The following is a 14,288-nucleotide window of genomic DNA, read 5'->3' on the forward strand; positions in this document are numbered from 1 at the left end:
AGTCAAATACCTTTCCACAGTCCTCCGTATATTTATACCGTTTCCCCTCTTGCACTTATTGACGATCAAGATGGGTCTATGGTACTAAGTGAGGCCGTTTCGTCACTAAGTTGGTTAGGGGAGCGGTATATGAAAATAGTACGGAAGAAAGCAGAAGGGAAATTGTTTGCTTGAAGCGTGAAAGAGACAGACTGATCATGAGCGAGCTTAGGCACAGGCGTATTGTGCTTTGTTTACCAACAAAACACAGTAGACTCTCAAGATGGCTGAAGAGTGATTTTAGCAAGTTGGCCCACCTTAGGATATACTTCTAGGCGCCTTGATTGACGATACGGTCACACCCGAGATGAAGGACAGAAGGTGGGAAGATTCACAGGGTTTAGTTGTGTTAAACTTTCATTGTATTAGTAGCCAGAAAGATAGGAAGTTCACATACCAGGCATACCAGTCAGTTACTCAAATGGCACAAGATTGAATGTGTCAACGAATAACGTTGAAAGACGATATACAGAAACTAATTACATGTTTCCAAAACACATTTTTCGCATTATGCAGAAACATATCACGAATTAAAATGTTTAATTTTTTCTTTGATTTCTTCTTATATCAGAAGTAGTATTCTAATGTCTACCATGTTCGGATTTTAGAGCAACTTCATGGAAGTTTATCTCTTGTTTATCCGTCAAAGGAACAAAAGATTATGTGACTTTGTTCATCTACGTTTTTGGTCGACGTAACGAGAAGTAAAATTGAATTGAAATTAAATTTAGGACATCTCAAAAATACTGAAATTTCAGCTTCTGCTAAAATATAAGTTGGGCCCTTATGATTTTGAACGCTGGCATTAATTTAAGAAAAAAAACCTAGTTCGTTCATTCCATCTGCTTATTTTTACTTTTAATAACAACACTTTTCATGTGTAGTGGACTATTATTAAAAAGTAACAAACACAAACAAAATCTGTGACGTCACAGATTTAAAAATCTTCCCACCTTTAATTTTCCATCTCGGGTAACACCTTTAATATATATATACACCTTGGTCCACCCTAAATGTATCTCCGTTGTCAAAAAAAACTTTTGAATACCCTTTCAGCCATTCTTGTAAATATTATTATTTTTAATTCAACGCAGTTAACGGATGGTGTACCGTGATAAAATCGTGCTGCTTTTCTTTCTCGTTTGATTGTGTTTTATATTTCTATACTGTAAGCGATGGTTCTTCAAGGTCTCGTTGGATTAGCTTCAGTGATTATAATAGTCGCTGCGGTTGGCATTCTCTACGCTAACTATCAAGATAGAAATCATCAGCGGCCACACAGATCCTCGAGTTCGGTTGGTAATAATGCTAGCTGGAATGGATACGATAGCTGGGAAGGGTAAACTATGTCAAAATTGCTAAGCGTTTCGGAGGTAACGAAAAAAAAACTTTTCATTTCAGGATCAGCTGCACCGTATGTTTGTCGTCAGTTCAAGATAAACCAACGAAAACACTTCAATGTGGACATATATTTCATAGACGTTGCATTGAGGATTGGCTTGCCGAGTCCAAGAAGTGCCCAAATTGTATGGCGGATGTCCAATGATTAATCTCAAAACACCAAGTCAATAAGTTTGAATTATAGTTTCATGAAGCAATATGTCGTCATAGAAGAGAAACTGATGTTTGCTTACCATCGTAGTTTAAGCTTCAGCTCAGTTGTTAATAATACATAATGTGAAAAACGCACTACTTGCATTTAATCTTGTTTGTACATGTTATTGCGTTGCTACGGAGCTACGAAGGAGTTGGTTCTTACGTTATACATTGATATAAGCGCCTTGATTGGAATCCGCGTTGACGGCATTGAGCTTCGTATTACGAAATGGGGGAGTAGGCATAATAGTATGGATTTGCGGAAGAAAAAAATACACTTTTAAAATCAAAATTATGAATGAAAATTATTTTTTCCAAATCAATTTAGTACTCTATGTAAATGAAAATCACTTTTGCTTGCGAGTAGTGAAAAAATATCATACAAAAATTGTGTCTAAAGATAATGTTATATTATAATGGTAAGTTTTGGTGAGAATATCTGTAAATTCATAGAAAATAATTGAAACTGGGGTCAGACAAACGTATTTATAGTGGGCAAATAACGCAAAGAAAAAAATTTCATACATATTTTAACAAATTAAAACTGTCTTAGACCCGACTAATCTGATAGAGAATAGTTAGCCTCATACAAACTAATATCGTATCTAGATGTCGACACCATTCCGCCGTCAACGCGAATTGCTGTCGGTATTGTTTACAAACAGCATCAGAACGCTGTCGGCGGCTCTCTAGGAACTGCTACGATGCTTATTCGAACGATGCCTACTATGTTCGACTTTCGCAAATTTATGTGAGTAGTTCATCCACTACTCTCGCATGTGAAAAAGCAAAAATGGCGTATCCTAGCAATAACAAAACAACCCCCGCACTACAAACCGTAATCTCCTTCTTATTAAAGTGATGATGTTGCTTCACCTGTTATACATTTATACAAGCGCCTACCCTTAGAAAAATCCTCGGTCGAAAACTACTAAATACATTTGGTAATGCAAAATTAGTAGAATGTACAAATTTTTTGTACATATTGTCAACAAACCCGCATCCCTACCAGAGATTAGTATATTTTACTCGATAACATTAGTAAGCTTGGATATTGTCATATCTGAAAATTGGTGAGAAAAGCGCGTATTAACCATTTTCATTGTTCCTATAAGGCAATACGGAGGTATAATAAGGATATAATTCTGATACGTGCATTTTCGGCAAGAAAATGTAGCCGATATTGGGCTTCCGAATCATTGTTCTGCTTGACATATGTGTTTATTAGTACGGTCGAAAATGACTATAGATTGGTAGTATTTACCAAAAAATTCGTTATATTTACTAATTATTTCTCTCAGTGTAGGTGCTTACAAGGCGCCTAGAAGTATATCCTAAAGTGGGCCAACTTACTAAAACCACCCTTCAGCCATCTTGGAGGTCTACCGTGTATTGTTTGTAAACAAAACAATACGCTAGTGCCGAAGCTCGCTCGACTGTCTCTTTCACGCTACAGGCAAATAATTCCCCTTCTGCCAGTGTCTTAGAATATCATCAAATATTCACGAGTAACGAATAAGATTTTATTTCAGTGTAAATGACTTTTTTTCAGTTTGAAACGCAGTGCCCTCAGGGGCTGTCCACATACCACGTGGACAACTTTAGGGGGTTACGTAGGGGTTACGAAAATGTCCACGCTTGTCCATGGTAAGGGGGTAGGGGGTTTTGATAATGTCCACGTGGACACGTAAAGTATATTGAAAGGGGTGTAAGTGACATCATCGATTTCTCTACTCTTTTGGTCATAACTAAGCTGCAAACACATTCCCAGCTGTATTTGACAATGTGTCAGAGCCTCGTCTATCGGATTCTAAAGCAAACTCAAATTGGAACGTTTTTGCAGTTGAGTTATTTACTAAAGAGAAAGTTGTTGAAAAGAAATCGATCAAATCACTTACACCCCTTTCATTCTGAGTCCCTTATTTATAGTAAAAATTTAATAAGATCTGTTCTATATTTACAAGATATAGCAGGGGAAGCAACTAGGATAGCCAACCCTCCTGCACGGGCAAGTATGCTAGACATATCACTTTGCTCTTCTTCATTATCCCTGGATTGCACGTGGAAGGTAATCCAAGGTCCCCACGGTAGTGATCACCTGCCAATAATTTTATCGATCGCCAATGAATCAGGTTCTCGTGAGTCAGTCGATATTGCGTATGACCTTACGAAAAATATTGACTGGAGAAAATTTGCAGAAATAATATCTGAAGCACTTGTTTCAATGCATGAACTTCCTCCACTCGAAGAGTATAACTTTATATCGAGTTTGATTTACGAAAGCGCACTTCAAGCTCAAAAGAAACGTGTTCCTGCTACCACTTTCCGACGTCGTCCTCCATCACTTTGGTGGGACAAGGAGTGTTCAAAGGTCTACCTTGAAAAATCATCCGCTTTCAAAAAATTCAGGAAAACTGGATTAGTGGAATGGTTTCGAAAGTACCAAGCTCTAGAAGCCAAACTAAAAGGTCTGATTAAAGCAAAAAAGTGTGGATATTGGCGGAAGTTCGTCAATGGTTTGTCAAGGGAGACAGCTATGAGCACTCTTTGGAATACGGCTAGGAGAATGCGTGGCTGGAACCATATAAATGAAAGTGAGGAATACTCTGACCGTTGGATTTTCAGATTTGCAAGAAAGGTTTGTCCCGATTCCGTTCCTACACAAAACGTCGTACGCGACATTCCGCTCCAAGGCGATTATGAGAATTTTTCGATGGTAGAATTCTCAATTGCACTTCTCTCATGTAACAATTCAGCTCCGGGGTCGGACAAGATTAAATTCAACTTGTTGAAGAATCTTCCCGACTTGGCAAAACAGCGTTTGCTGAACTTGTTCAACAAGTTTCTGGAGCTGAATCTTGTCCCGCATGACTGGAGACAAGTGAGAGTGATAGCCATACGAAAACCCAACAAGCCGGCTTGCGATCACAATTCGTATAGGCCGATTGCAATGTTATCCTGTATTCGTAAATTGTTAGAGAAAATGATTCTACTTCGTTTGGACAAGTGGGTTGAAACGAACAATTTGCTGTCAAATACGCAGTTTGGCTTCCGCCGAGGTAAAGGGACGAACGATTGTCTCGCGCTGCTATCTTCTGAAATCCAAATCGCATTTGCTCGCAAAAAACAAATGGCTTCCGTTTTTCTCGATATCAAAGGGGCATTTGATTCAGTTTCCATGGAAATTTTCTCAGAGAAACTTCATAATCGTGGACTTTCGCCAATTCTGAATAATTTTCTGTACAATTTACTCTCAGAAAAGCACATGTTTTTCAATCATGGCAGCTTGAAATCTTCTCGATACAGTTTTATGGGCCTGCCACAAGGCTCCTGCCTAAGCCCCCTCTTGTACAGTTTTTACGTCAATGATATAGATGATTGTCTAACTAGAGATTGCACGTTGAGACAACTTGCAGACGATGGAGTTATTTCCATCACGGGTACTAATCCCGCCGTTCTGCAAAAATCCTTGCAAGATACCCTGAACAACCTGTTCACGTGGGCTCTCAAGCTGGGTATCGAATTCTCTACGGAGAAAACCGAAATGGTCGTTTTTTCTAGGAAGCACGAACCCGCCCAATTCCAGCTTCACCTATCCGGCAAAGCGATCAGGCACTCGATGTTTTTCAAATACCTTGGAGTATATTTTGACTCTAAATGTACCTGGGGAATACACATTGCGTATTTGAAACAGAAATGCCAGCAAAGAATCAATTTTCTCCAAACAATAACCGGAACATGGTGGGGCGCCCATCCAGGAGACCTCATTCAGTTGTACAAAACAACGATATTATCAGTGTTAGAATATGGCAGTTTTTGCTTCCGATCAGCTGCCAGGATTCATATTCTCAAGCTGGAGAGAATACAATATCGTTGCTTGCGTATAGCCATGGGGTGTTTGCATTCGACACATACGATGAGACTCGAAGTTTTGGCAGGAGTACCCCCGCTTACTCTTCGGTTCACAGAATTATCCTACAGATTTCTCATCCGTTGCAAGATCATGAATCCATTGGTGATTGATAACATCGAAAATCTACTCCAACTGACTCCTCAGTCAAGTTTTATGTCTTTATACCATGAGTACCTTACCCATGAAGTGCACCCTTCACCAGGCATCTCCAACCAAGTTTGCTTCCCATACTTTTGCAATTCCTCTGTCAATTTTGATCTGTCCATGCGACAAAAGATCCATGGAATCTCAGATCATCTACGCTCCGATTATATTCCGGAGATATTTTCGGCAGAATATGGGAAAGTTAGATCTGATAAAATGTTCTTTACTGACGGTTCATGCATAAACGGGTCCACTGGCTTCGGCATCTTCAATGAAAATTCCAGTGCCTCTTTCAAACTCAAAGATCCTTGTTTCGTGTATGTCGCTGAACTGGGTGCGATATACTACGCTTTAGGGATCATTGAAACATTGCCCATCGACCATTATTTTATTTTTTCAGACAGTCTCAGCTCAATAGAGGCAATCCGCTCAATGAAAGTTGATAAACGCTCATCTTATTTCCTAACAAGAATAAGACATCTATTGAGTGTTTTGGTCGAAAAATTATTCAAGATTACCTTAGCATGGGTTCCCTCTCATTGCTCGATTCCGGGGAATGAGAAAGCGGACTCGCTAGCTAAGGTGGGCGCTTCAGAAGGCACACTTTTTGAAAGGCAAATTGCTTATAACGAATTTTTTCACATTCCTCGTCAGGACACACTCGTTAGTTGGCAGCGCATGTGGAGTGAAGATGAGTTCGGTCGTTGGTTACACATGATTATCCCTAAGGTTTCGACGAAAGCTTGGTTTAAGGGATTGAATGTCGGTCGTGATTTCATTCGCGTGATATCTCGGCTTATGTCCAATCACTACAACCTAAACGCGCATCTCTATCGCATTGGGCTCGCAGCAAACAATCTTTGTGATTGTGGCGATGGCTACCACGACATCGAGCATATTGTCTGGTCGTGTATCCGGTTCCATGCTGCTCGCTCCCAGCTCTCTAGAGCACTGAGAGCAAAAGGCAGACAATCGGATATCCCCGTCCGGGATATCTTAGGTAGCCGTGATCCTGATCTTCTGCTTCATCTATACCTGTTCCTCAGAAACGCCGATGTCAACGTTTAATGATGTTTCCTTCGTTGTGTCCCTGTTTCGTATCCCTCCTATCCGATCTATAAACTTTTACTTAGTCGCGGCAATACATACACACACTCTTTACAGATACACGGGCCAAAGGTTGTGCAGTCCACTGATGATTCAACAAAAGCCAAAGGTTGTACCGCTCATGACAACTCTACACGAGCTGATGATTGCGCCGGCTAGTGACCATTCTATCCTGGATTCCTCGAGAAGACGCACCACGCTAGATATGGGGTACAGACTAGGGGGGCGTTGCTGATTAATGGTCAGCTGCATCCCAATAGGAAGTATCCCGTGTCGGGCACAGGTACAGATCATTGAAGACAGCAACATCACAATTACGAAAACACTTGTAATACTAATCTCGAGCCAACCGCGAGTAATCGGTTACATATTACTAACATAGTTATAAGGCAAACATTGTCGAAATATTGAACTCCCGGCCCCGTCAGGTTGACGCCATATGAGCCTTAATAAAAATATATATTTTGGATAAAAAAAGATATTTTTAAATATACTTTATACTTTATACTGAATACTCTGTATTCAACAATAGAAAGACAGTGTTGCCTGAGAGTGCTGCCCGGTCAGACATCCATATTTTTTCATATGGCTGGACTTCCTCCCGGAGATGTATATTTTGAAAGAAACGCACATGAACTGGCATCGATCAATTTATTTCAATCTGTATTATGTATCTGTATATGTATTCCGTCAGGATAAAGACACAAAATATGTTGGAATTTTTGTAGTATGAAAAATCAAGACTTATGTGCAGGGTTCGATTCAGCTTCTACTCTTGACCACAAAACGGCTTCGTATTTATTTTCCGAAAGCTACCAAGGTTTTCCGAAAATTGAAACGAACAACAAATTCTTCCCTGAGTGGCCGCGGGCCGTATCGTATTCAATGATGTTTTTCTTTATTGATATCTGGTAATTTTTGTAATACGCCTCTAGTCGGTTGCAAGTTTGCAACATTTGCACAACCCGTTTGGATTTGACTCGATCAGAAGATTGAACGCAATATTGTGCTAATTTCAAATCCGACCGGATTCCGGAATAAAGGTTTATTTTATCGAAAAACATTTGAAAGAACGCATATCAATCTACGATTCGTTTCATAAACGCAACGAAAATGCATGACTTGACTTAGATGGCACCCAGTGGAACTTTAGTCTTCTCAACGTAGTTATAACTTGCGTCATTTTTATTAGTAGATAGTACTTAGTTGAAATTTCTATACCGTAGAACACGCCTTGAATGTATTCAGGAGTATAAAACCCTACAATACGCGTGACCTCAGTACAAGTCGAACTCGAACCCCCAGCAAGATAAAGTGTTACGCTAACCACTCGGCCATGGGACATATTTGTAGCAAATTGTGAAGAGCAAATCATTCACAATAATGTTGAGTTAAAAAAGATATTGGACAAGTTAATAAAACCCCGAAGCAGGTTCTCTGGATCTGGTAGGACTGGAAGGAAATCTGCATTATGAGCTTCTACCAAGCAACTAGTCTCGTTGAATTCCAACAAGTACTGCTCGCAGCTGAACGTATTAAAATCAACGATCTAGAACACTTCAATGGCGCTTCCAAGACTCCACCCGCCTTACTCACCAGATATTCACCCTTATCATAGTTTTCGAACGAATAGGATACGTACGCAAATCCCATCCTTGTTTATACCAGGGACAGACATACAGCTGTACTTGCGTTGTACGTGTACAGCGTTGTACAGGTACTATCGTACCATGACAGACATACTTTGGTTGTACATTGTACCGTATGTCAAACTGACAATCAGATATTTTTCCAATTTCCACCACATATTTCAATGAAAAAGGTTTTTATTTAGTGTCTAAACTATCAAACACAACAAAAAAGTTTCCAATCTGAGTTATTAACTTAAAAGAAAGTCAATGAAAAGAACGTTTATCAAGTGATTTGATTCTGCTTGTTCATGCTACCCACCACTAACCGTCTATGGCGCTGCGCACAGTACAACTGTAGCCATGTACAGCGGTAAAACAGGTCGGTACAGGTACAGCGATTGTACCGAGTTGCTTGCATGGTTCTAGCGCTGTACATGGTGACAGACATACAATTTTCGAAGTACAACGCAAGTACAGCTGTATGTCTGTCATAAGCAAGGATGGAAAACAAGGGAGCATGATGTGATTTACGATTAATCGCAAACTGCACAGATCGCAATCTGTGCAAACTGCGACTAACTATTAATCCTCACCCATCATAACCAAATGATTTTCCCTTGGTAACTCTGAGTTGACCAAAGCATTGCTAGACTGAAACTAGTTCGAATAATTGAGTTACTCTCCTTCCTCGTTTTGTTTTCAACTCCTAACAAGACTTTGCTCCATGGGAATGAGTGTCTCTATGGCGTACGATTCTCGCTCTCTCGTCCGGGCGTTCAATTTTTCTTTCCGAGCGCGTTTACTTCGATGAAACTGGGTAAAATAAAAAATGCGCTAAAGCAGATAGGACGACTTTAATGTTTCATGTTTCACAGAGGATTTCTCAGATGGTGTTTAAATTAATCAAGAGACTACAAACAATAATCCCCCTCAAATCACTAATTTTATGAGTTAATGTAAATGCGTTATTGGCCAAGGCTATTACGACATCGAACACGTGGTCTTGCGAGATATATTTTTCCGCCTGCCCAAATACAGACCACTTTTTTCGGGGCCGAGTAAACTGGTGTCTAGAAATGACCTTGATTACCTTGAATTAATCAAAAAACATAAATTAGCGCAAATATGTCAACATGTGTTTTTTTGTTTAAGCACGTAAATATTTGCTCATAATTTTTTTGGATTGTGGCACTCTACATAATTTGTATGCAGATAGACTATCCACAGTTTGTGGGGGGATGGAATACTCATACAACTCAAATGGATAATGATTATCTGCTATCACAAAGCTGAGAAATTTTTTGACGTTTTGTTTTACTATTGATTCATTCAAAAAAAAAGCTTTATTTTTAAATGTTTTCTTATCCTGAGACTGGCTCACCATATTGCACTGCTACTAAAACCGTAGGCTAACTTCAAGGATATTTTTTATTCATTTTCGGCGAATAATTAATAGAGTGCCGTGTTATGAAACATCAGAATAATAGCAAAAACAATATTACGATCATAAGGTGTAGGACAGGTTATTCCAGACGACATTGGAATATATTCCATCTGACCATCTTTAGAAAGGTTAATGACCTTCAAAGGATATATTTATCTTGGGCACATTGAATTGATGTTCATGACTTCCAGTCGGACGTTTATTCGCTCTGATAGTAATTTTGTGGTCCTCACAAAGCATATATTCCAATGCCGTCAGTTCACTGAAATTATTCGCATACCGTTTGATGATAAGGTAGGATGTTGATAATCATTTGCTGCGATACCTATTGTTCCAACAATATTCATTCGACAATATGAAGACTGAATACCTAAAATTAACCAGATTCAACCATGCAAATCTGCGGTCAAAGCAGTATGTGCACTTGAGAGATGCAACAAGTTTGAAGGGATATAAAAAAACATTAGTCGTTCGATAAATCTACTGTCACATATGTCGGAAGTCCACGATACATGAATATCATACGTCCATACTATTTCATTACATTTATTCGCAACGAAGAACGTAACCACACAGAATTGAATTAATCAAATATGTGATCCGTTTTATCTACAAAATAAAAAAGGGTCTGAAATTCAATCGAATTCGAAAGGTGTTTCGTGAAGTCACTAATTGAATTACTATTGGTAAAATTATTTGGAGAGAAATGTGAATGTTCAGAATTATTGGAATCTAAAAACGATTTTGGGCGGGATGAGATTCGCCCAAATCTGCTGGTAATAAAATTAATCAATTGCATCCATTACCCGTCTGCAGTTTATCGGGCGGGAGACGACAGCAAAATAAAATCGACACGAGACTGAGTCAGCCACTCACTGCGGTCTGTGCAATAGAGAATTAAAAATCCCTCGATGAGTGTCGTAAGATTTCAGTTGATCGTCTCTTGTTACACTTTCCGATCAAGAACTCATCATCCGCTCTATGGAATGGGATTAATCGTTTGTGTCTTGCACTCACGATAAAACTTGAGTAGTAGAAGTAATGCTTCGAGAGTGCAAGCAGTGGGGATTCCGCTCTCATATTGCTTTTTTGAGATCTTGGTAGCTCACCGTTCCAAGTATTCTCTCTGTGTACATATGAAGAATAAAAGAGCCTCGCCTGCTGGGGGTGATTTGAAAACATCCGACTAGAGGAATATACTTATTCATTGATCGTTGAATGTGATTTTTTACCATCCCTGGTCATAAGTATTACTGTTGTTTTGGTCTAACCAAGGAAGAATTTTCAATTTTTGTGAAGGTAAGTGTGATGATTGTTTCTCCTGGCTATTTTCCAACTTTGGCACAATTTATGTTTGACCCAAAGATTGACGTCAGATCGAGGACAGAGAATGTGAGGTGGATCAGGGGATAGTAACTTCAAGCAAAAAAGTGGGGCCGATTCGAGATTGCTTTTATGTAAACAGTGAACTTTTTTTACACTCTAAAAATTGCACCGACTTACACTGACAACTTAATGGTATTGTCAATTTGTGCGAGATGCCTCAAAACAGCTGGGAATAAATATTGTTTATATACAGTAAGTTGCATTTAATGCGATGTTTGGATTATTGGCCAGACCTGTAATGCTTAATTGGACATTTTTGTAAACATCTAGTTTGGGGCCCAAATTATGGCGCCACATTGAAGTTGCCACCAGACGTAGACACTATACAACTCATATCGTCAATGTTCAATTACAAGTCAAAATCGCCTCCAAAGCGACACTGAGTGGTGCCTCGGCATGTCGTATAAAATTTAAATTACTGTATTATATTGTTGTTTATGTTCGCATCCTAAGCAATGAACACACATTTATTTTCCACTTGCAACAGTATTCACGATGATTGGATGGATGAATATACGACTTATACATGCATCTAGTGCGACTATTGTCATGCGTATATACGATTTACTACAGACAACCAAAAAACTAATGGCGGAAAACGTTCTTGATGATTATAATAATTATTATAGATTTTTGTAAATACATGTATGTTTGGAATATTACGTTAAAAATTATTTTTAAGTCCGAATATTTCCGGTTTCAAGAAAAGTGTTTAACTTTCACGTTGCTTTTTTTTATTTTTAACTTTTAAGAACGGAAGATTATCTGTTTGCCGATCTTTTGCGTTCTGATAAACATAGCGACAAAAATAAATTAGTTCAACTTCGTCATTCAATTGCACTTAACTCAAAACTGTAAACATGAGATTATGAACTTGACAAACCAAGCTGCCAAGTATGCCAACCCACCAAACATTAAATCGTATATAGAGCATCGAATATCTGATATTTTGGGTGGTATATGATGCACCCAAATAGCATATACAGTAAGTTACCTCTAATCCTCGACATACCGAGTCACTACTCAGTGTTGCATTAGAGTTGATTGGTCTGTAATTGGACATTCACGATGATAGTGGTACAATGTCTACATCTGGTGGCTACTTTCAATCTGGGGCCATACTTTGGGTATCAAACTCGATGTTTACAAAATATCCAATTAGAGATGAAAATGTCCAATTATTTGTGTCCCATTACATGTCCGTCCAATTAACTTAATGTCGAATTAGAGGTTACTTACTGTACAATTATTAGGCAAAACCTAATAACATAATAAGTCTGTTGTCATACGAATATACGTTCATCACTGCTATAAAAAAATGGCGGAAAATATTAAAGTAAAATGTTCGGCCCGGGGAATCACCATTTTTGTATGTATATAGAACTTTTATAAACATTTATGTTTGTACAAATAGGAATTAATCAATTTAGGGATTTTTAGGGATATAAATGTTTGATACGAGTGGTGGCGACGGTTATAAAATTACTCCGATAAGATCTCGTACGGCTATCTGAAATATGATTTTAGGGCAATTGAAGCTCTTACATATGATACGAAAGAGTTACAATCGGATACGTCATTTCTGATTGTTTATTGTGCTTTAGTGGAAATATCGCAAAATTTATATAGAAATGGTTAATTAATATTCAGTACTACATGTTTCAAGTAATCAATAACATGAAGTAAAAAATTTCATTTATATTTTAACAATTTAAAACTGCCTTCGGGCCTGCCCAGCAAATCGTAAAAAATTCGAGGGGTTGTATCCGAGACACGACCGCTTAGAACGTAGGACTACGCAATCTTTTTTCTTTTGAAATTTGATGGTTTATCATTTCGAATATTATTTGCGAATACGTCGAAATAACTCTTTAGTAAAAAGTTCCGGGACCCTGAGAAGGTTTAATGGCTTGCGTAGTTTTGTAGAATCATTTCGAGAAGCAACGATCATTTTTTGCCTTTGCGAGAACAATACACTAATTGGTTATATGTCGTAATTTGTTTCTTTATATCAATGCACGCATTGCACTGAATATTAACGAGAGGCATCTTCCGTGCATCGCCATCAAAGACGAATGAACTGTCTTAGTTTCAAGTGTCTATAATTCGAAAGAAAAAGAAGTGCATCGTCATTCAACAAGCATCAAACACGCGTCCAACAGATGCACACAGTTACAGTGCTAAAAATGAAGTATCGCGAGAATGACCGTTTCTCGATTATCGTTCAAAACCGTCAACAAAGTTTTTCTAAGTTTCTATGTTTCGCTCAACGAAAACAAGCAACACACAAAAAACCAAACACCAAACATGTTTAGAAGCGACCTATAATCATTTGCACTCTTCTCTTTTTTCGCCTTCTTTGCCATGACTCGGATGGTTGTGTTAATTGCAATGCCAGATGCACTTCAAGTGAAATATTCGCTAGCGTTCACAGCTCGAGGGGAAACTTTAAACACAAAACTAGCAGAATAAGCGACCTTTGTTGTTTCGGGCACAGAAAGATTCTGAGAATTTTCCTCAGAGGAGATGCAATACTTATACGCTAGTGACAGCTTACTTGCTATGCAAGGGTGAAGTTTACTTCGCAAATTTTCTCTTCCCGCTATCCCCCTTCGTTGTTTCTGTTCTAGCGGCTGCATAAGATACCCGTTATTGACAGCTCTGTTCGGGAAAGTACACAAATGGACAGAACAAATGTATGGAAAAAAGGGAATGCTTCAAATTTTCATCAATTTAAACCATATACAGACTATGGGATTGTAATGTATAGCATATCAAACAAAAAAAATCTTAGAAAATTTCCAATTTGATTGGTATGCAAATCGTTTAAATCCGTTCGTAAAAAAATATGTATATCGCTTCCACGTTTGCATGTATGGGCTGGCAGGCGCATCATATACATGCAATTTATATTAATTATACTTGTATGTTTGTGAATATAATCCTCAAAATAAAATCATTACACTAAACCTTCGTTTCAAACAACTTATACAGTAACCAAATCACGCAATAAACATAAAGAATTGCT

Source organism: Toxorhynchites rutilus, chromosome 3 (genome assembly GCF_029784135.1).
Source record: "Toxorhynchites rutilus septentrionalis strain SRP chromosome 3, ASM2978413v1, whole genome shotgun sequence".
Taxonomy (NCBI): domain Eukaryota; kingdom Metazoa; phylum Arthropoda; class Insecta; order Diptera; family Culicidae; genus Toxorhynchites; species Toxorhynchites rutilus.